Raw genomic sequence first — 22,940 nt, forward strand, 5'->3', positions numbered from 1 at the left:
AAAAATAGACTCACCCCGCCACGCAAGGGCGCTATGACGGAAGGACACGAAATTACGCCTCGTATACTGAGTAGTTAGCGAGCAGGGGGGGGGGGGGGGGGGGGATTGGGTAGAGAGAAAGGGAGAGAGTGAACGCATTATGATGTGGCCGCGCTTATGCGAGGAAAAACCCAACGTTGCCTCCTCCACAGCTCATTTCGCAAGCTCTCCCTCCTTGTGTGTGTAGTCAGAGCACCGGAGCTGTGGAATTACTGCGAAGTGAGACGGCATCGAGTTGCTCGTAGACTGCAGCTATCCACGTTGACAACACGTAAGTACTAACACATGCCTGCATGCATAGTAGTTTCTCTCTTGTGAAGCATACCCGTATGATTCTGTATCAGTCGCGATTTTTTGTCTCTAGGAATAGATGACATCGCGCACCCCTATTGGAGATGCGTCGTGTCTCTTTCAGAGAACTCACTGTATACATGTGACTACTCGTAATAGCTACATGCGAATCTGTTGTTTTATCTTTGAGTCATGAGTATGTTGCGAATATTGTGCCCCTAGGCAGGCAGAGAGACATCCGTACTGATTACTCGAAGCGAAGATATTCTTATACTTCTCTCTCCACATCGTGTTACATACAGGCAGTAACACAACTGAAGTTTCATAGCAGGCTTTACTTTAATATCTGGAGCGCGTTCAAATATTAGAGGGATTAGTCCAGGCTAGGTTCCATAGAAAGTGCACCTAACCTTGTTTATCAATATATACAATGTTTTTTGATGGTTTCTTGTCAATTCGAGGGTGCTGATTCCAAATCCGATTGATGCCACTCGCGTAACCTTGAGCATTTTCGGCAAAATGCAAAAATCTAAAATGGCCGCCAGATATGCTAATTTGGCCATGATAATCCCATTTATGTCAATTTTATGACCGATTATTACATCAAACATTTTAAAATTTTTGCTCCTTGAGTAATTCTATTTGCACATGCTAGAAAATTTTCATTTAATGTAGGTACATTTAGTATTTTAAGCTTATTTTCAATTCAAAATGGCCGCCATTCCTATACTCATGTACTTTATGAATGGCAAAAAAAAAAAAACCATGCATAGAAATAGAAAACGAATTTGCTGTTTTTCCAGTCACATACCTACGCTGTTATCAAGTTTTGCATGTGCAATGCAAATCTGATGAGTGCCACTTGCAACACAAGCAAACAAACAAACAAACAAACAAACAGAAAATATATTCTTTGTAATCTTATATGTTCTTTTCAATACAAAAATTCAAAATGAATGCCACTCATATACCCCTGTACAATATGAACGATAAAATGTACACGGAAATAAATGAACTTTCTCTTTTTTTTCTGTCATGCAGCAACACTGTTTATCAATTCGGGTGCTGATTAGAAATCAGAAGAAATCAGAAGGTTGTTTAAGGCTGTTTTATTTGTGATGCAATCATCCAAATTTGCTTCCTCAATCTGAATTTTTCACAAGGAATTTGGGAAAAAGCCCAACAAAACTTGAATTGATCATCACGACCGTTTATCAGGAATTATTAGACATGAACATTTGATACCTACTTGCCTTGAGATGTTCAACTTCATAAAATTTACTCTGATTTACTGAAGCTAAATCTCAGATAATAACACAAATGAAATTTCCAAATAACTGTCTAAAATTCACTACCTAAAATAACTCTAATCTAAAAGCGATATTATACAAACTGTTCAATCCCCTCTTCCGAGAAGGAACATGAGGCAGGGGAAAGTTGAAAAAAGGGACCACCCCACTTCCTTCCCTCAAAAAATCTCCGATATCAAAAAAAAAAGCTTTTCATGTTCACCCAGAGTATATGATTTGCTTGAAAATACAAATGACAAATGACCTTCTGCCTGATCTGTATAAAGTAGATCAGATTCACGACTGGTTCTGTGATGGCGTGATTTTTCACCTATTATTTTTTGCTCAAGGTTGGTTAAATTTAACAGCATGAACTTGTGTACTTGCCACTGTAAAATTGGTTACAGCTCGTTATTCCGAAGGTTCGTTATTCCGAAGGCTCTTTAATCCGAAGATTCGTTAGTCCGAAGGTTCATTTTTTCTTCGGAATAACGCCACAAATGTTCGGATTAACAAACCCTTTTTCATTTTCGAATTAACGAATCTCTAGGTATAGGGAATTTGTGTGTTTCCGATTGACGACCCTTCGGATCAACGAACCCTTTTTCATTTTCGGATTAACGAACCTCTAGGTATAGGGAATTTGTGTGTTTCGGATTGACGACCCTTCGGAATAACGAACCCTCGTACATAGCGAACCTTCGGAACAACGAACAGCACCCGTAAAATTGACACATTTTTGTGTCTGGAGATGAGTACACTGCTCTTACCTTTCCTTCAGTGATGAATTGTGGAATTATGAAATATTTACCAATGTTAGTACAATGCAGGTGATTCATGATAAATATAATGGGATGAGTCCATTTTAGTCAAGGGGCTTGTTTTACACCTGTTTGCCCCCACCTCTGCTGCTGCCCAGCCCTGCCCGACCGCGACCCCTGCAATCCTGCACTTGCCTTACAAGGTACTTAGGGGTCACTGGGTGATCTTGCCATAGAAAGAAGGTAAAGACGTGGGGACTTGCTTGAGCACTCCTTTACAGAAGATCCAAAGCCCAACCTTACCAGCAACCATCCACAGAGCTATCTGACAATAGACATGCTGACATTCTTGCCTAAAATGTAGCCATGATAGGTGAAAGGCTTCACTGTTCTCGCGAAAGATGAATTTTACCACCAGTTTTCTCGGAGTGAATGTCTTTCCGTATGATGTCCAGGGAGACTCTAAGATTTCTAAAGTGCTGCCTCATTCTGAAAGCAGTGCTATAACAACTTCACACTGCTTGTCTTTAATTTTCAGCACTTGCAGCTTCAGGATTTCGCAGACCAACTGACTTAGGACTCTGAATGATGGCCTCCTCCAGGGTGGCTATAAACTAACTCAACTCCTTTTACCATGGTGACATGATAATCACTTCATGAAGGAAGTTTGCTCGTGCAGATGATCTTTACCCTTACGTCTCATAGAATGTCCTTGGATGACATTAGCCGAGTACTAACCCATCTCATGACAATAGAGGAGTAATTCTCCTTCTGGAGACTTTGCCTCAACCTTTACATGATTACCATTAAGCCCATGCCTTCCATCTTAGCAACCATCTTGCCAATGCTATAATGTTCAAGGTAGCCTTCTGTGGCAGGCATAGGCTAAGGAAGTCTACCCTCCTTCACTGGTGCTCAATCACTCTCCCTCCTTACGCTGGAAGGAAAGGATGGCAAGTGTCCCCGTGCAGTGGCGTCTACGCATACCCTGATCTTGGCTTCCAGTCATGATAACCTGATAACCTGACCAGGGCGCATTTCATGAAGCGTTTTGTCTGACAAATTTGTTCTCAGCCAATCAGATTCAATGGTTTTTAGGCTTATAACAGTTTTTCCAAAAAAAGTATATATATATATATATATATATATATATATATATATATATATATATATTCATTTATATATCTGACAAAACGCTTCATGAAATGCCTCCCTCCCCCCCCCCCCGAACCTGCCATCAATGTGTCTGAAATCCCACAAGCCAATCTAGATCTCCCCCCCCCCCCCCCCTCTCCCTATCACTGAAAGCTTTGTCTCTGGCCTGGCAACAAAGCCAGACGGCCTCAACGGACTTTCATCCTGGTCCTATGGCAAATAATCACCCTCTGACCCTCGAGGAAGTCATGGAAGTGCTGAACATCATCAGATGTGGTTGCAATAAAGGCAATTGCGGGTTGGACTGATATGCATCTTTAGTCCTATAATCCTGCAAATTTGGGGCTGATGTCGCCGGCTGCCAAACATCAAATTAAAGAGATCTTTGAAGACAATAATAAAAGAACAGTTTTGGTTTTAAGACGAATGAATGACCTCATGATGTCAAAGTATATATAATAAACACATGGGAAGTGTGACAGAACTGAAAGAGGTACTTCACATTGGTCCTTGGTTTTGAATAGTTTGAAAGGTATTGCGTTTGGACAGTTTTGTTTATACCTTCACCACTGTTTGTTGTTGTTTTAATTCAAGAAGAAAATAAAGTTTGCTCGATAACATCAAAGCGGTACTCTTAAATCATATCATATAAAGTGATGGAAGTTATGATCCATTTTTCAAACTCACCACAGGACTCCCCCCCCCCCCCAAATTCCTTGCACCATTTCTGTCCCTATTAATAATGGTTTAAGTGAAATACATGTTGGAAGCCTTGCTTTCTAGCTTCCCCTCCATTTTCAACATTATTTAATAAATACCATGTATCTAGATTCTTAACATTGTGTGAGTATTGCATTTTTATATGCAACCTGCATGCAGAACAGGATGGTATATTGATTTTTTGCGTGATGTGTAGTGCACTTATATTCTTTGATGAAACAGAATAAAAGATAAGAAATTGTGTTAAACATCGTAGCTAAGGGTTACCATTCATAATTCAAATAATTCAAGTAATAATCCAAATTTATGTGGTAAATAAGGACTTTCGCATCACTAAAGAATAACTTTTTGTTAAGAACATCCTTCAGATATTATGATCAGCACTAGATCTTAATAAACAATGTAGCTGGATGTCAGAAAAAAAACCCCCAGCAAATTGGCTTTCTATTTCCACATATATTTTTGCCACTCATATTGTACAGAATAAGAGTGATCGACGACCATTTTGAAAAATAGAAATACATGTAGGGCCTATATATTGTAAGTGGCACCCAATATATTTGCGTTGCACACGCAACACTGACTTTATAACAGCTTAGGTATACGGGACAGGAAACACAGTAAATTTGTTCTATATTTCTATGCATTTTTTTACCATTCATATTGTACATGAGCATAGGAATGGCGGCCATTTTGAATTGAAAATGAGCTTTAAATACCAAATAAATCTATATGAAACGAAAATTCTTTTGTAAATACAGATGAAGTAACTCTAGGAAAGGAAATGTACAAAGTTTGGCGGAATAATTGGTAATAGAATGCGCCTTATTCTGATTATCAAATTAGCATATTTGGCGGCCATTTTGGATTTTTGCATTTTACCGAAAATGCTCAAGGTTACGCGAGTGGCATCAATCGGATTTGGAATCAGCACCCTCGAATTGACAAGAAACCATCAAAAAACATTGTATATATCAAAAAACAAGGTCAGGTGCCTTCTAGCCTGGACTAGATGGATAATGGTAAAGAGGCCAGTAATCAAAGTTTATTCATCTACAGACAGGCAGACAGGATCTAACCTGGGTCACGTCACATGATCGTAATACCTTCCCAGTGCAACCTAAATACATGCTACACAGCATGGGACCAACCCACGCATCCTCCACCGTGCATGCTGCCAGTTGCTTCTACATGCCGACACTATACACTTCTAGTTGGCCTACATGTACCGGTGTTTATCTCGTACGAGGAAAGCAGGGAGGCGGGAGAATGAAATAAGATCATGGACAGGGGATGCTGACAAGTGTACTCTGAGTAGCTGAAGAATCCGTTAATATACCCACACCTTTCCCGCTTGATACTAACCTGTCATATTCCGCAGGTTAGCACAAAATATGATATATTTCTATTATGCTAAATCCAGCTCCCCTTCCCCCACGTTGTGCGTATTGCGTCCCGCTGCGTAAAGCTGAAAATATTGAGAGCGCTGTCCTTCCGATACAAGACCACGTCGATATATTCAGGGAGGTGTTACATTATGTACGCTGCACGTATTGCATAAATAGTCAGTTTAATCAAGGAGGTATAGGGGCCATACCTCCTTAGTATTATATTCTGAGGTGACTAATATTATTCTTGACAATACACACAATGCTCCACCTAGTGAAAGAAATTTTCTTTATGACCTGTAGGGTTACAATATGTTTGTGTATGATATGCTATCTAGGCATACGCGCCCTGTATGTTATTCGACTGTTGTAGTATTTCTGATTATTTTGTCAACATCACGCAATCTGTATCCATGGTGACTCCATGATAGCAGGGAGGTTAGACGAAGAATGAAGCAAGTCTAAAATGAATAAGTTATTAGGAAACTTAGCCTAGTTAGAGCAGAATTATACTTATACCCGGCTTTGAAATTATATTAATGTACTTGTTTAATAATGGTAATACAAACCGTCCTAATTGTTATTTGACAAGTTCACAAAAACGGTCAACTTTGACTTACAATGCCTACCAATAATGATGGGTGATAATAATGATAAATCTTCTTTAAGAAAGGAACTTTGACAAATGTCACCCGGGTATAATTATGATCATGTTATACTCAATTATACTTCATAGTTTGTTTGTTTGTTTCTTCATAAATAGTCATGTTATTGAATACTGTTGATATAATCGTTGTAAGAAATAGCAGTTGTAACAGTAGTAGAAGTAAAATCAGAATTAGTAGCAGCACATTGCAATAAAAGTCGCAGCATAAGTAACAGCGATATCGTTATTACATTGTAAGGTGAGTTCTGAAAAAAAAATCACAGCTTTTATGGTTGCAGGAGTTTTAGCGCTATTGCTATAAAGCAATGGCATTATTTAGTTAAAGACTGGTGTGTGTGTTTTTTTTTTACATCCACTTGCGATGTTGTTACATCAAGCTTCTGTGATATATCGTAGTCGCAGACATCCTTCAGTACATTGCATACATGTTTGGAGAAAGATAGCAGGAGATAGGGGCAAGGGGGGGGGAGATGCAGGGGGAGAGATGCAGGGAGAGAAAGAATTACGGGGGGGGGGGGGAGGGGGGAGAGGTTGTTGATATTCGAGGGACGCGGAATATAGCGTCCTCGAATCAAGAGACCATACAGTTGGCTAGCTCGCGCGATAGCTAGCGGGCCGAGACTGTAGCGAGCTTGTTATTAGTCCCCCTGCATGACATTAAAAATTTTGATTAATGTCGTGCAGTGGACAAATGCTTTTCATGCAGAGTGAGCTCATTTGGTTTCGTCTTCCAATCAGAACTAAGTTGTTATTTATCATACTCCTCTATATTCTGCCCATCCTAAACATACATTGTAAATTCATATTCACGCTTTATGTGTATAAACAGGGCTCGGGGCCACTAAAGATTATTGTCGGGCCACCAAATTTCCAGGCTATCTTTTGGAAGCTCGATCCCACAGATGAAATAAAAAAGAATGATGAATTTACATTCTCCCTTTTATTTCGGGCCACAAAAATTTCAAATTCAAAGATGTTACTGAGCTGAACGGGCCACCACAGGATATATATATATATATATATATAAATTACAATGGAATGTTACTCGATGCTATAATAATCATAAATTCACAGTGATTAATATTTTGAGGAATCGTAAAATTTATGGTACACAGATTATGTCCCGGGTTTGAAACAAGTGACTTAAAAGTCATATAAATTGAAGTCTTTTACCAGATACACTGTGAAAACATCGGTGTTAGATTTAACACCATGGGTGTTAAATCTAACACCGATCAAACTTCAATAGAGGACCACACCCACAGGTGTTAAAAATGCACTGTGATGGTGTTGAAAAGTGTTCACCTGACACTTCGTGGTGTTAATTTGACACTGTACCTGGTGTTATTTTGACACTGTACTGGTGTTAATTCAAAAATGACACCACATGGTGTTGATTTGATTTTTGTTGGTGTTAATATCAATGGTTTAACACCCGTCCAGCTTCAATAAGAGACCACACCAGCTGTTGTTACTGTGGTGTACATTTGTTTTCACATTTTTTCAAAAATCTAGTATTTTAATGTAAAATTCTTGATCGTCTTGTTTAAATTAAAAATCAACAAGAAGTGCAGTTACTAAGAAACTCTTCAAAAAACAGTTTTATATTTGAACATGACACCCGGAGGTGTTAATTTAACACCATAAATGAGCACCGAAAATTTAACACCAGCTCGGTGTTCACTATTTAACACCGGACTTTTTGCAGTGTAGACTTAATTACATGATGACACGGTGTTTGATCAGTATACTTTGACTTACAAAATAGTCCCACTCTCTCGACACTAATAGTACATTTCTCCTGAGTGTAAATTTGATGTATTTATCTTTCATTGGGTCAATGTTTAATGATTATCATAAATAATAATCATGTTTTATTATAGGTATCATGGCTATTCACAGATTCTCTGTAGCGAAAGGAGAAGAAAGGTGACCAAAAAGAAGGAGAATGCAAACTCCTTTGATTTACTTTAGCAAAAGCCTTCTTCAAAGGACATACATATTGTACTTCTGATAGAAAGACCCAAAGTCTTGAATGGAGGCTAATTTCATGGCCAAGCAGTCTTCTGTGCTGTCGATGGCGCGCGTTTCCATACACGGCGTTCTGATATGCACCTGCCGCTGCGGCTGTTCGCGGACACTTATCCAATGCGATGGGCGGAAAAACAATATTTTGGAATTGGATACAAGTAGGCGCGTCCTTACCCGAGCGGAGGTATGCCACTGATGCTACTTTAAGAAGGTGATGTCAGTAAATCTAGTCTACAAATTCAGACCAGTGTAAACTAAGCTTTTCAAATGCGCAGACCTTGTAGCGTTTGTAGTCCATGCATGAAGTTTGAATTATGTAGGGGCCTACTTCGCTCTTTATGCCCTCTCACTAAAATTGCGGTTAGCAGACGACGGAAGTACAAAATGTTCGATTCAAGAGCATTGGTGGAAACTGAATTAAGGAATGACAAATTACATAACATGAAGCACCAGTCAGCTCAACCTGTTACTTCTGTCGTCGTTAGAGGGCGTTGATATTCTTGATAGCAAAATAGTACACATGATACTGGCAGATGGTCTGGAAGCCAGACTAACACTGTCGTGACCGTGATGTAAGACAATCCATGTCAGAAGGCTCACTCACGCGCCAAACATATCAATACATCAAAGAAGTTTAATACATATAGAGAAAGATTGGGGTATCAGTTATGAAATGTGCAATTACCAGCAACGACCCCCCCCCCAAAAAAAAAAAAAACACACCCCAAAAACAAAACAAAACAAAACAAAACAAAACTAAGAGACAGAATAATTAAACGCCGAATTACACCATAGGTTCAGTACACTGTACCTCCATACCCCTATGATAAACCAATCAGCCATTTCCACTGGTATTTAAACGGACGCTGTTGCTGCACCCAAGACAACATTCAGATGGTAGTTTCGAGTGATAGAAGCAGTGGCGGATCCAGAGGGGGGCGCAACCGACGCACACCCCCCCCCCTTTATTTTTCGTTAAAAACAAAAGAAATAAAAAAATGAAATGAAACCCGGATGTGGCACCAGAAATATTAGTTGCGCCCCCCCCCCTTAACAGAATTCCTGGATCCGCCCCTGAGAAGGATCGAGATGAAGGAGCGACAAGTTTCTGCCAATGACGTAACGACAACCCCCAGCGAACAAACAAACAAACAAATAGAAACTAGTGAAAATGTGAATTCCTTTTATTCAAAGGAATTGGTACCGATTGTGAACAGTAAAAAATGAAATTCATCGACTTTATAGATAGTAGCACTGTTCATAAAATTCATGGCGCAAATGAAAAACCCCATTGTGCAGGTCGTATCACTTTACGAGGACACACCCTGAAACCGGACGATGAAATTTGATATTATGATAGTTTTTGCTTATTGAAGGAGAATGCGAGAAGACTTTGAGCTGAAAAGAACCTTGCAATGGTTTCATTCCTGGAGAGGCGTGTCATTGAATTTCGATGGCTTGATGTGCCAATAATAATACACTCTCTTTGTGATTATTTCCGCGAACTCCCATCTAAAGCCATATAGCTTAACATCGGAATAACATTGTAATGATAGTAGTATGATATAGAAATTAATGACTGTACGTGGCATTCTGGGGGAAACTATTATGGAAGGCGTGTGCTCATTAGCGACCTTCTTAAAACATCGACAGTAATCTTGAAATAGTGATTTATCATCGAAACTTTGTTTCAGTTTGTTTTATTTCTTCACTGTTATGAAAGAAATCAGTATGACAAATAAAAAAAAATATCACATGAAATATAAACAACTGTACTCATACGAGATATATATTTATGTGAATAGTAAACCCACATACTTTGTCACGGTATATCTTCAAGTATACTTTATAGTGGAGGTTTATATCGATAAACAATACGCTTGTCTTGGATAATGGCCTTTATGGATACTATATGGTCTGCTACAATCGTCGTAGCTTCTATAGAATGAAAGACCAGTTTTCTCCCTCAAGAGAGTAAACCAACTAATTATCATTTTAACGATGATGATGATTGAAATAACTATATTATTATAATCATCATGAACACCACCATCAATACATCATCATCATCCTCATCACACGCACATTGTTTGGTGATACTCGTAGCTTGAAAAATCATCTTCTCCTTTTAGGAGAAGCTACTATAAAAATGTTGACCTATCAAAGGCGAATCCACTCTTTAGTCATGTACAGGCAGACATTTAGTGTAAGCCAAGGCCACTTGGGATGTTTGCTATACCCAGTCGTGGCAGTGTGGGGCACCCGTAACTCGCGGCCGAGCTATATAGTGCGATATGGTTTATCCGCAGAAAGCTTTCATTATCATAATCAATATCGACGAGGGCATGCTGGCCTCCCGAACCATTATTCTTCTTCTTCTTCATCTTCTTCTTTAATTCTTCTTCTTCTTCTTCTTCTTCTTCTTCTTCTTCTTCTCCTCCTCCTCCTCCTCCTCCTTCTTCTTCGGACTTATATGTCTTCAAGCTATGGGTTCCCTTCTTCTTTATACGAGATTGACAATTTTCGTCAAATTTTCCCTTGGGGTCTGGTTAACGTTCAATGATACCTTGGAATAGATACTCCGCCATTGCTATTATACGTAAACCTCGCCCTGAAGAAAGCTTGACCAATCAAGTGAATTAATCCGACAAGAGTAATATCTTTTTCATAGTTTATTTTCCAGACCAGAGGCGTGTTTATGCGTTTCAAAAGTGAAAGTAATGCTATGCACCCTTCATGTTACAAAATGCTGGCATTTCGGGTTCCCTTCTTCTTACGAGGTCGACAATTTATTTTGATAATTATATAAAATCATGAAAAAAAAAAGTAGATTCCTATCTTGCATTGTGATTCAACCATTGTACTGCTAGAAGCAATATGAGCATCTTTAAGGATTTTCATCGTGAAAAATAACACAAACTGAAACAACAAACAGACTATACCTGCTCACAACTAACCCATGAAGTTCCAGTGCCTTCAAATTCCATTGGTATCATATTTACCGTGGTAAGGAGTGGCCATGTAGTCAGATCTACATCCACTTTGCTGACTTCGTGCTATTGGGCTGTTTGATTCTAAATGTCTGAACGTCTTCGTGCAAGACTAAGATGCTTCCTACCCCTGTAGCGCTCCACAGTGTTCATACAGTTTGTGATGGCGGGAAAACTTAAAGTGAATGCTCCTTACTTAATTTTAGTAAAGACGATTAAACAGAACAAAGTATAAGTTTCATAGCAAGAACTGATTTTACGTCATGATTTTCTTGTTATGTTTTTGTTCTAAGTGTATTTCCCTGAAACACTATCGAAAGCAAAAATGTGATATTTGAAATAAAGTTTGATTTGAAGTGATATGAAATGTATTTTATGAAACACGGCATCATAGCATCATAATAATCATCAGAATTAATCAGAAAAGAAATGAAATAATGATTTAAGAGTCTTTCAACTTTGTATGCATGTTTTTATGGAAAGTAATGGGCATTATGAAATCATGTCATTGATCGATAACTCAGTAGAGTACAGCTTCCCTTAAAATTCATCACTGCGTAGTCATGGCAACCCTTCAAGATGTTGGAAGGAGGACAAAATTCATTGTTTTCATGTCATTGGATACAAAATGTAGTTTTTATCAAAGGGTGATTCGTGCATATAGGTCAATGGGATAATTGTGAGTTGATGACATCGTCTGGTCATTTCCATTTGAAATATGGGATTATATTCTGTGAAAATGTGTAGAATCTTCCATTTCATAACTACTTTCGATGAAGTTTTTATCAGTGCTAATAAAATCCTGTTTGTAAACAAATGTCTTGCTACTCTTTGATTTCAAATCTCCTACTGCTGATGAAACAACCTTAACAGCTCAACTATGACACAAAAACATATTTACAAAGAGACACAATTTCAATTTTAATTCAATTTCAATATCAATTTATTTTAAAGACGGAATGTACCAATGAAAACACAACAGATTTGGCTAAAATGAGATTTTTTTTCAATCAAGGAAAATCAAGGTTTACGAACAAATTCATAGTCAAAATCATTTAGAATCAATATTATTGATGCAGTTTTTTCTTCCATATGTTCCACGTTGCAGGGGCCGTCATAACAAGCGAACGTAATGATGTTTGATGATATGGCAGCCCTTTCCTCGTGACAAAACGACTGGAAAACTATTTTAAATCTCGTTCAATCCAATTAGGGATAGCCAAACAATAATTTAGCATATTTAATCATAATTTCTGTATCAATCAAAGCCAAATTGATCTTGGGGTAATATTTCGCTTTAAAGCCAGGGCCCTGTCGTCGGACGAGCAGCAATCAGTGAATGCCTTCCCGCTGGCTGGACAGTGAGCGAGACGCTGCCGCCTCTTCCGCAAACAGCATGGCGGGAAAAAAAGTTTGCGATTGTCCTAATTATTTGGCAGCTGTTCATTTGACTGTTTGAAGATGGTTAAGTCCCTTCCGTCCATTCTCAAACAACTGATGATAACTTTCCAAGTCTGACGCAGAACCAGAATTTTGCTCCGTAGCAGGATTATATCGCGAAAATGCCACAAATTATCATATTTTATTAAAGTACTCGTTCCTTCATCTTGTTGCTGAGGTAGGTTGAGGATGATATCATTCCACACCCTTGTGAAAGATGTATCAAAGCCAAGTGCTCTTGCCATTATGCAAGAAGAATGAACACAACTTATGGTGAGAATCTCTTTATTATTTGTTTCTTTAAATTGTTGTCCATTTGTGACATCACGAGTGTTTTTTGCAGTCCTCTTATCCAGCGATGGCTGTATACTAAAACTTTAAAACGGATTGTCCGATTTCCCTCACTTCACTGATGTTTTACACTAATATCAGTGTTCATTCACTCAATCCGCTGCTATAAAGGCTATTATTCCCCTTTAAGAAAGACGAACGAAAAAGACGAACGAAAAGAGCACATATTCCAGCTGGATACAGTGAATATATCTCTGTATATGCATTGCATTTGGTTTATGTAACCACTTTGCCATGCACAGAAATCTCCTTGCCGCCTTGGACGGTCCATCTTCGCAAATCTTAACCTGAGAATTCTCGATTGGTAGCGATATTTGGTTCATCCTTCTACATAGTCAGCAGGTCATGGTCATAATTATGAATATCGATCGAGTTCCAGAGAAAAGAGAAGAAAATATGAGCTTGAGGTAAAGCCCAAACATCCCAACCATTAACCTTACCTTATACCGTTGTCAAGAACTTCCATTGCTTTCGCACGCGGTAAACTTATCCATGGTCGTGAGAGGGTTAAGTTTTACAAGCATCCACTCTATGCCATGAGCTGAAGTGATTTCGGAGGTAATCATTGCTGTCCCATCTAAGAGCCATCTATGTAATTAGTGCTCCCTCGATCACTGCAAGCTCTAATCGAGCAGGGATAATTATAGCCACTGTCATCAGCAATAATGATGTTTATACTTCCCGATATTCATGATGGATAATCATTCTAATGCGGCGTATTTCACTCTCTGGAGTGTGCACTCATTTATGTTTTCACTGTAGTAGCTTGGGAAGGATATTATTATGAAATACACTGGACAGGATGTCCTGAGTGCCGCACAATTCAGTGCAATTTGGAGAAAGATGAATTTATGAGTGAGTGAACGACTGAGAATTGGATGAAGAAACTCAACCACTAATGTTTTCATATTATAATTTTGATAGAATGATCCGTTTCCCATATTTTTCTCCTCTTATACCCCCCTCCCTCTTTATGACTTATCGCTAATTCATGATGTGAGCAACTTTTATTTGGAAGTCATTGTCATGTAGGCCACTCCGTTGTAGGCCCATCAAATTATACCAATTCATGTTACAAATAACCAACATCATCATAGATATATTAGGTATATTTGTATCACCAGTTACATAAAATTTTCCCAAAGATTGTTTTATAACCAAATAAATCACAACACGTGTAGCAAGTGACGTGATACTTACTGTGCGTATTATCTATAATTGTATTATATTGGATAATATATTTTAATAAATACAACGGTATAAAACATTCCATCCTGCCGGGGAAACGCAGGTTCGAGCGTTACGATGCCATTTTAGGTTTTTATCACATACAATTTACAGTATGTGCACGCACATTGTGTATTATTTAACAAGTTATATATATTTTCCACGATCTTCGTAACCGGAGAAGGTGACTTCAACGAATTTTGACCTCTTCACCATAATAAATGGAGTGTATTTACGGTCCTGTGAAATATGCGGGTAGTATCATTGGGCATCACGATTCCATCATGTACTGGCTCAATGATCTATCATTAGGTGTATTATTGTCCTCGACAGGAAGATTATTACTGTCCGCTAGGAGTCAATTATTATAATGTTAGCTCTTGTTCTGCATTGGAATAACTGGCCACATACCGCGCAGATCCGGTACATGCCATGAGGTCCCTGCTGGGATCAAAGAGCTAGCTCTATGGATTGAGATTTCGCTTTATTCTCATTATTATCAAGTGTTTTGTAAACTCGTCAACCCCCCAAAAATAAGATACAAGGGATTTGTTTTATTTCGACTTCACAAAAAAGTTTGATTTATCAGGCAGTTTCGTTCTTTCAGCACTCTCTCTCTCTCTCTCTTTCTTTCTTCGTAAATTTTCGCAACACGCAAGTGCGCGATAATGATAACAATAATCATGATAGTGATGATGATGATGATGATGATGATGATAATGATAATGATAATGATAAAGGATGATAATAATAACAATAATAATTGTTATTATCATTATTATTATTATTATTATTATTATTATTATTATTATTATTATTATTATTATTATTATTATTATCATCATTATTATTATCATCATTATCATCATCATCATCATCATCATCATTTTTATTATTATCATCATTATTATTATAAGAAGGAGAAGAAGAAGAAGAAGAAGAAAAAGAAAAGCCTGAAATTTGATTTATTTTTGGGAACAGAAAACTGTTGCAATGGCAGGCATACTATAGAAAGAGATCAAGTTGTAGCGAATGCATACGCTGTCGGTACTGGACATGAAATAAAGCACAAACACAGGCACACGCACACCCAACCAAGACAATAATATTCTAACCGTGCACACGCTATCTGTATTACCCTAATTATTGTGTAAAAAGAGGGGGAAACTCTTGCTGGAAACCTACACAGAAAACCTCTTCAAATCTGTTACGGATTAAATTGTTGAGATGCCTTCACCAGACGTTATTACTGTTCAGATGGCGTTCTGCAATCGTTAATTATTATCTTTCCTGCTGCATCTACGTTTGACCGCGTCTCTGTGAAGGTTATACGGCAGTTCTAGTATAAGTGGGGCACACTAAAGCAGCTAGCAGAGCTGTGTACAAACTCCGTAGTTTCGACATGGTCAACAAATGACGTTTGAAGCACTTGCATCGAAAGATTTGAGGAAAAACCTCGACAACTGAATGAATAAAGGTAGAAACGAAACAAAGAAGAATAAGACAGAAATAACTGGCAGTACAGGGGTTGTATTGGCAATGCACATGCAATTATGATTGTAGTATACAACATTTAGAAGTTGTAGTAGCAGTAGTAGTGGAAAGTAGTAGTAGTTGTAATGGTAGAAGTAGTAGTAGAAGTAGTAGTAGTAGTAGTAGTAGTAGTAGTAGTAGTAGTAGTAGTAGTAGTAGTAGTAGTAGTCATGATAGAGGGCTGGACAATATAGGGGTGGTATTTGAAGCAGTGTACAGCGTAGAAGTTGTAGTAGCTGCTGTTGTTTATTGTTGTTGCAGTTGGTACATATTCCTGCAGTATTCTGCAATAGTTGTAAATAAAGAACATGTTCATGACTGGAGAAATGAAATGTGCAGAGATGGAAATTTCGCTATAAAAAAGAAAACAAACAAACAAACAAATCTGAAAACAAAAGGTCCAAACGGTATAGTTCTCATTATCATGTAAATCCGGACATTCACGAATGCATTGCTTCATAACGTATGAGATAATCAACAATGAACCGGCCCGTTAAAGGGTACTAATATAATTATGTGTAGGGCCTATTTATTTTTGCTTTCATGGATGTGTTCGCATTTAGCCGTATACAATGTACATTGCGCAATTTCACTTCACGGTCATTCAAGATGTGTCCTCTCGGATTATGCATGCATTTGTCGGCATTTACTGCGAATGCATATAGCCCATCATGCAGAGGAGTTTTTATCATTTTTTGACAATTTTGTGTTTGACTAAAACGAGGGCGAAGGAAGTCTCAAAAGTGGGCCGAATGAAGAACCCTTAACTATGAATAATGAACCCAACTGGTAATACTGACGTGGAGAGGGGAGGGTTAAATCTCCGCTCGCTCAGAAAACGGCGCGTTAATACACAGTCGTCTGCTCAAGCAGCACGCTAAGCGCATGTACAACGTTTAACGTTATAGGGCATGTACTATAGGAGCTTGCATTCATGTTTGTAGGCACTGCTCGTCGACATTAACCCCCCCCCCCAAAAAAAAAAACAAAAAAAAAAAAAAACAAAAAAAAAAACAAAAACAAAAACAAAACAAAACAAAACAAAACAAAACAAAACAAAAACCAATACAAAACACAAAAAACCACCACCACCACCAACAACAACAACAACAACCATACAAACACAAAAACAAACATTAAATAAAACAAAACAATAGCAAAACCCTTTCTATCCTAGTGAAAGCAATCATCACTCTTTAATATTTGTTATGAAAGAAGGTCCAGCATGGGCAGCCGCTGCGTTAAAGGGAAAATTGAGTCGGACAATTACAATGTAAGGTGTGGTTTGTAGATGTGCTTGTTTGTATAAATCATTCGCATTCTTATTTGCCGATACAGCTATGACTTCCAAAGTGAGAACGTGTTGAAAACTAAAGAGAAAAAAATAAGGCCTATGAAAGCTCGATTAGTAAGTGAGTATAGAGTAAGTAATTTGATGTGTGAAGGGTGGAATTGTTGAATAAATACAAAATTGTAGATAACAGTCGGTATTAATATAAATGAACCGCGAAACATTCACAGTGAAAACCCACTATGCAGCGCAGTGATTTACTGGAATGTAGCAAACTGTCATGGATACACGGTATATTCCTTGGAAGATGTGGGGGGGGGGGGTTGGGGAAGATACAAATATACCATTGAGTGGATAAGGCAGCTCTTACCCTATATACTTCGATCCACTTTTTGGTGTACATATATTATAATGCAAAATGGTGCTTATATTTGTTCAATTGTTGCTGCATATTGGAGAGCCAATTTGATCATGGAATGTATTTTCTCCATTATTTGAGGTTAGTCGTATCATGATAAGACGTAACAGTACTAAAAGAGAAGATCGCAAGAGGAGGGGGGGGGAGCGATAATGTCCTGGTATGATGATATGTCCGCTCAATTTCATTTCCGGGTTCATGTTCGTTGTCCTAGTTAAAGAACAAAACTTCATCAGAAATTCAGAGCAGCACCTGTGTAAACACAATAACGAACACGTCCCCCAGGGCTGTGTGGAAAAGAGAAAATAAGAGGAGATGTTGCATATATTTTTCGCTTCCGCGTAAACGTTTAGGCAGCCGATGCTCGTTTCAAAAGAAAGTGGCTAAATTGTAGTAATCGCTTGATTTATTCTGCAAAATATTCATTAGGTTCTCAAAATACGTGGGTAATTATGCATTATAGCACAAAGTGCTGGGGTTATCTGTTTGTGGAAGTAGTTGCCATATTCGCAAACAGAGAGATGACCTTCAATGTTTGAAGTGAGATAATGCTTGCGTGGTGGAATATCGAAATGGATGAGTGTCGTATTGTTCTAATCTAATATGTATCCGATATACTCTCATTCATAATACATCAATGGTGTTTTCAAATGTTCATCAGTATGCCACGCAGGACACTTGCTTGTAACTTTCTGGGTAACTGGAGCACAAGCAGCAATATTGCGACACTTTCTTTTTGTTTAGCAACTGCACGAAAAATAAATGATCTCCATGTAAGTTAGAATGTTACATTGTTTTCCTTCCTTTTCCATTGTAAATCACACCATCCTCAACCACTTCGTGTATTGTTTCCCTTTTCAAAGCCTCCACAACACCTCCGATTTGTTGTTTTTCACGTGTTTTCTCGTCAAAAGTTATCGCCGTGGACATCGGGTCTCTACTCCCAGCATCTCCCCACCCTTTACCGCTCCGTTTTAGGCTTTTCAGAAACGGAGCACATCTCCACCCCCCCCCCCCCCCCCTCGGCTCTCTCTTTCCTTTTCTTTCAAACGGGATGACATGCGATCGTCTGTTCTGGACGACACAGATAAGGCTTTTTCATCGAACGATTTAGCATTCCACTAGTGTGTAATATCATACTCGTTTAGTGCGATGAACTGGTTGAAGCAGAAAAACAATAACCCGCCGCACACGTATTGCCCAGCACTGTGTTGAACGACGACAACTTTTCAATTCACTTTCCAGGTTCCCTTTCCGCCTAGTGTTTTTGTTTTTCCTCGCTCCTAGCAATAAAGTGTATCAAACAGCACAACAGCAAGGATCCTGCTTCCTTGAAGTTTCATAACTTTCCCTTTAAAAAGGCTTTTTCCCGAATTTGTTTTATTTCGCTGAATAGTCGGATCGTTTCCTGCTAATGATCATTTTGATGGTTAAAATGTAATATATAGTGATATATGATGACACAAAGGATCTTTTTACACTTTCTACAGCACATCAGGGAGTTTCCTGTAAATAATTCAGCCTTCGCTATATTATGATTGCACTGCAACCTATAGAATCCTCCCCCCAAGCCCTACCACCCCCCCCCCCCCACCCTCACCGCCACGCTAGGGCCGTCATGCGAATCATGATCACGACGATTGACTTCATACAGAAGAAAGTTTATTGTTATAACGATAAATGTCCCGCCCGTCCATGCTATTTGCAAAATGAAATTCATGCCTGAAAGCAGCCGCAACCTCATTACTTATCTAAATCCTTCAATTTGTTCGCAGAAACAGTCATGCTCGTGCTGGTTATTGTCATGATATTAACTTTTCTTTCGTCTCTTGCAGTAACATTAATATCCTTTTGCCCTGATTTGGAAGTTTTGATAAAACAAATATGTACAGAGTATACTGTTCAGCAGGACTATATCTGTAAAATGATTCTGATGTTTTGGCGCCTTTGAAATCTTTCGAACGTGTGTTCGAGGAGAAAACGCTTCTTACTTGGCCATTTTTTTTCAGCCTTTTCAAAGTAGAATTCTTATTATGAATGTTACTGTGAAACCAGTATAGGACAGGACAACGATTTGTAATGCCACTCACTATTATTGGTTTAGACATAATTGCACTTGAAAAGGTTTACAGTCCATTTTAAGCCACAACGTTGTCTTCAGTCCCAAACGTTTATGACCAGTTAAAGTATGATCTGCGTTATTGATTGTGGTTTGCTGCAGTGTTTTTTGATCATGTACGACAAATTGCCTGAATTGGGATATCGCCTATCAAACTTGCATTATGTTGCTGATGGCTTCCTTAATGTGATTTTCTCATAAACTTTTAACTTCGTAAATTTTACTGTTTTAAAGGAGGAAGTGTTCTGAGCCTGGTTCAAATGCTGGTTGCTGCGTTTTTCTACTTTTGTGTAAGCATGTGGGAATGCACAATGATAATGACAGTTGCGTAATGGCCGTAAGTGAATTGCATTCATGCCACTGGTTATACATAGAGAAAATTGATGAAGACGATTTTATATTTTCAGTCGGATATAATTTATTTCAGAAATACTGGATATTGCATTTCTTCATTGGTATTGACAGAATGTTACAATCGCACATCAGGTGATATCGGTTACATCTTGGTGTCTTGTCTGAGAGTTCATCATACGTTGAAGTCTTGAAGAAATAATTAGAATGTCCAGGAGAGTATATCATAAACGCACTCGTGTTGTCGATCGCGATCACTGGCTCAGACCCAAATAAAGACAGTGCATAAAGAATCTCCTTGATACTAGACAGCTCGGAGAAACCATGGAGTTACATAATACTATCCATGGAGACACGAATAGTTGGTGTACAGCCATGAGACCTTCGCGCAAACCATGGACCGTGCTCAAACGCATGCGACTTGTTGAAAAGTTTGGCAGGAAGCAGGAAAAGGGACGGGAACGTTTTAGCTGGTGCAGAGTGGTCTTGTTTGATAACAGAGGAAAGGGGGAAATGTCAATTTGCTCTGTAGCGTGGAGGAGAGATTGCTACCAATTAAGCAATTGTCTCAAGGTGACATCAAAAGTGAATTCGAGTACAGCCACATGGCAGTGTGGAAAAGTCTGCAGTGAAGTGAAATAGGAATCATGGCCCCTTTCTTTTTTTTTTCGGCGCCGCCATGCCATCTGAGCAGCTATTACCCTTGGCTATTTGCCACATTGTAGTCTCTCTTCAAGTCTGTTTGACGGTCATCGATCTTGTCACGCGACTGGACAAGAAGTCTAGCTGTAATCATTTCCGAACGTACATATTTTTTTTTCTTTTTGTTGCGCTACATGTATATTACTGCGCTATATTGCTGCGCTATACATTCCGATATTCCAAGGTCTCACTGTAAGCTGAATGCGATGCCTTCTGTCAATGATAATTGCCCCCTGAGGGATTTCAAGCGATGTGTTGCAGTATAGACTTGAATAGGGTGTGGTCACCGGTGACGTGCGCGACATGATCTTAATCTAGCTCCAACCTTCTTCGGTAGATTGGAACGTAGTATATATATTTTTTTCTCTCCCCCCCCCCCCCCAACCAGATCATGAGTCATTCTATACAATATTGAATGGTATATGCTTTGAGGAAGGTTTATGTGTTCATTCTGCAATTGTCATTCCTATAAAGAGTTAGATAATAAAAAGAAACAAAAAATGTGTAGGGGACGAAAGAAAATAATAGTGTGTGTCTCTGTGTGTACTATGTGTGTCCTGATGTGTATCAAATGTCAGTATTGGAAAGTGTGTAACATGTATTGAAGCCCAAGAGCGTAAAAAGGAAAACGCGATCGTTTCATATAATTAATGTTCAACGGGTGTGGACGTTTTAACGGCACCTATAGGGGCACTGGGTGCCGGTCCTGCAGGAAGCTGTCCTGTATCATGCTGAAATATCTGAATTTATTCTTGACTGTGAACTCTGCTTTCAATTTCACGATTCGCTGGCCCCGGCAAGGTCAAAGAGAAATTGACTTTTAAAGGGTTGTTCTGGCTTGCATTATCCTCTTTGAAAGTATGTATACGGTGCAAATATATAATATATATATTTTATTTTACATATTCTATATGTTACATATCATATGTTATATATAATATGTAATATATTATAGAGTATATTATAGGCCTATATTATATATATATTATATATATATATTATATATGTATATATATATATATATTATATATATTGTATATATATATATATATATATAATATATATATAATATATATATATATATATATATATATATATCTTTTTTTAACGGAAGTTGTAGTGTTTCATGTGGGTGTTAAACCTTTCTTCCCTCTTACTTTGCTCATGTAAGGACGTGCTTTCCTTTTCTCGCTTCAAGCAATTTATCTAAATCTAATTTATCTAATTTTAATTGTCTAGAAGTTTTTTTTTTCTTTTTTTCTTCATTTTTAGAGAGAGTGAATAATATGCTTCCAAATGATATTTTCACCGATAAACTTGTCGTCAGTGGAGGTTATGATGGCTTACAAACAATAAGGACAACAACAACAACAACAGCAGCAGCAGCAGCAAGAGTATCACACATGTACTCACACACACACACACACACACACACACACATTCAGGTGGTTGAACTCATCGCACGAAACCACATTAACGTCATTTGGGATGGTGAGCCGCAAAGTGTATCCAACTTTCTGTGTCATTAATACATTTATTAATTGTCTCCTAGTTCTGAACTGATGTTGAGGAAGATAATACACTAGTATCACACCGTGCATCAACGTGGCAATACATTCACACCTACCTTGTTTTGGACCTCTGTACTTGGCGCATAGAACACCGTTCCCTTTTATGTGTAATTACCTTGGCAATCAACATTATTGCAACTCTTGCTGCGTTATATGAAGGTCGAGGTATATAATCCCATAATGGCCACAAGCGAACGGGATGTACAATGTTACCAGTAATTATGAAATGCACGGCTCAGTAGAGTGTGTTCTCGCCCTATAGAGAAAAATCCTCCCCTTCCCCCTCAAAAAAGCGCAAGAGAAATAAACTGATACCCCCCCCCCCAAGCGTTTGTCGTTGACATTATTTGTCCTTTATCTTTTTCGTTTTGCTGATTACCTGTCTATTTTCAGAGGAAACCCCACCCCATGATATGTTCAAAGTGACTTTGAGAGAGAAAAGCACAGTCACACAAAGTGACTTTTTAAAAAAGTTTCATTAGAATTCGACAAAGAATGACAAGCTTCTGAAATATTTGCATGTGTCCATGTAAAGTGGTGAGCGTCACTTTTCTTCTTATACAAGACGATAGTGTCATAACCGTGGAATTGGCTTTCATTGGTTTG

At 38.4% G+C, this 22,940-nt stretch overlaps 1 protein-coding gene across 1 annotated transcript in view; it reads left to right on the forward strand.

The window, feature by feature from the left end:
- The first annotated feature begins 206 nt into the window (after positions 1 to 206).
- Positions 207 to 22,940, forward strand: part of LOC139735571 (solute carrier organic anion transporter family member 4C1-like) — an 86,375-nt gene continuing 63,641 nt past the window's right edge. The window contains exon 1 of the mRNA XM_071646328.1: positions 207 to 310. The gene's annotated coding sequence lies outside the window, so the exon portion shown is untranslated. The remainder of the gene's footprint in view (positions 311 to 22,940) is intronic.

Source organism: Diadema antillarum, unplaced genomic scaffold (assembly GCF_040938485.1).
Source record: "Diadema antillarum isolate AM-2024a unplaced genomic scaffold, OU_Dant_1.0 seq00000586_RagTag, whole genome shotgun sequence".
In the NCBI taxonomy this organism is placed as follows: domain Eukaryota; kingdom Metazoa; phylum Echinodermata; class Echinoidea; order Diadematoida; family Diadematidae; genus Diadema; species Diadema antillarum.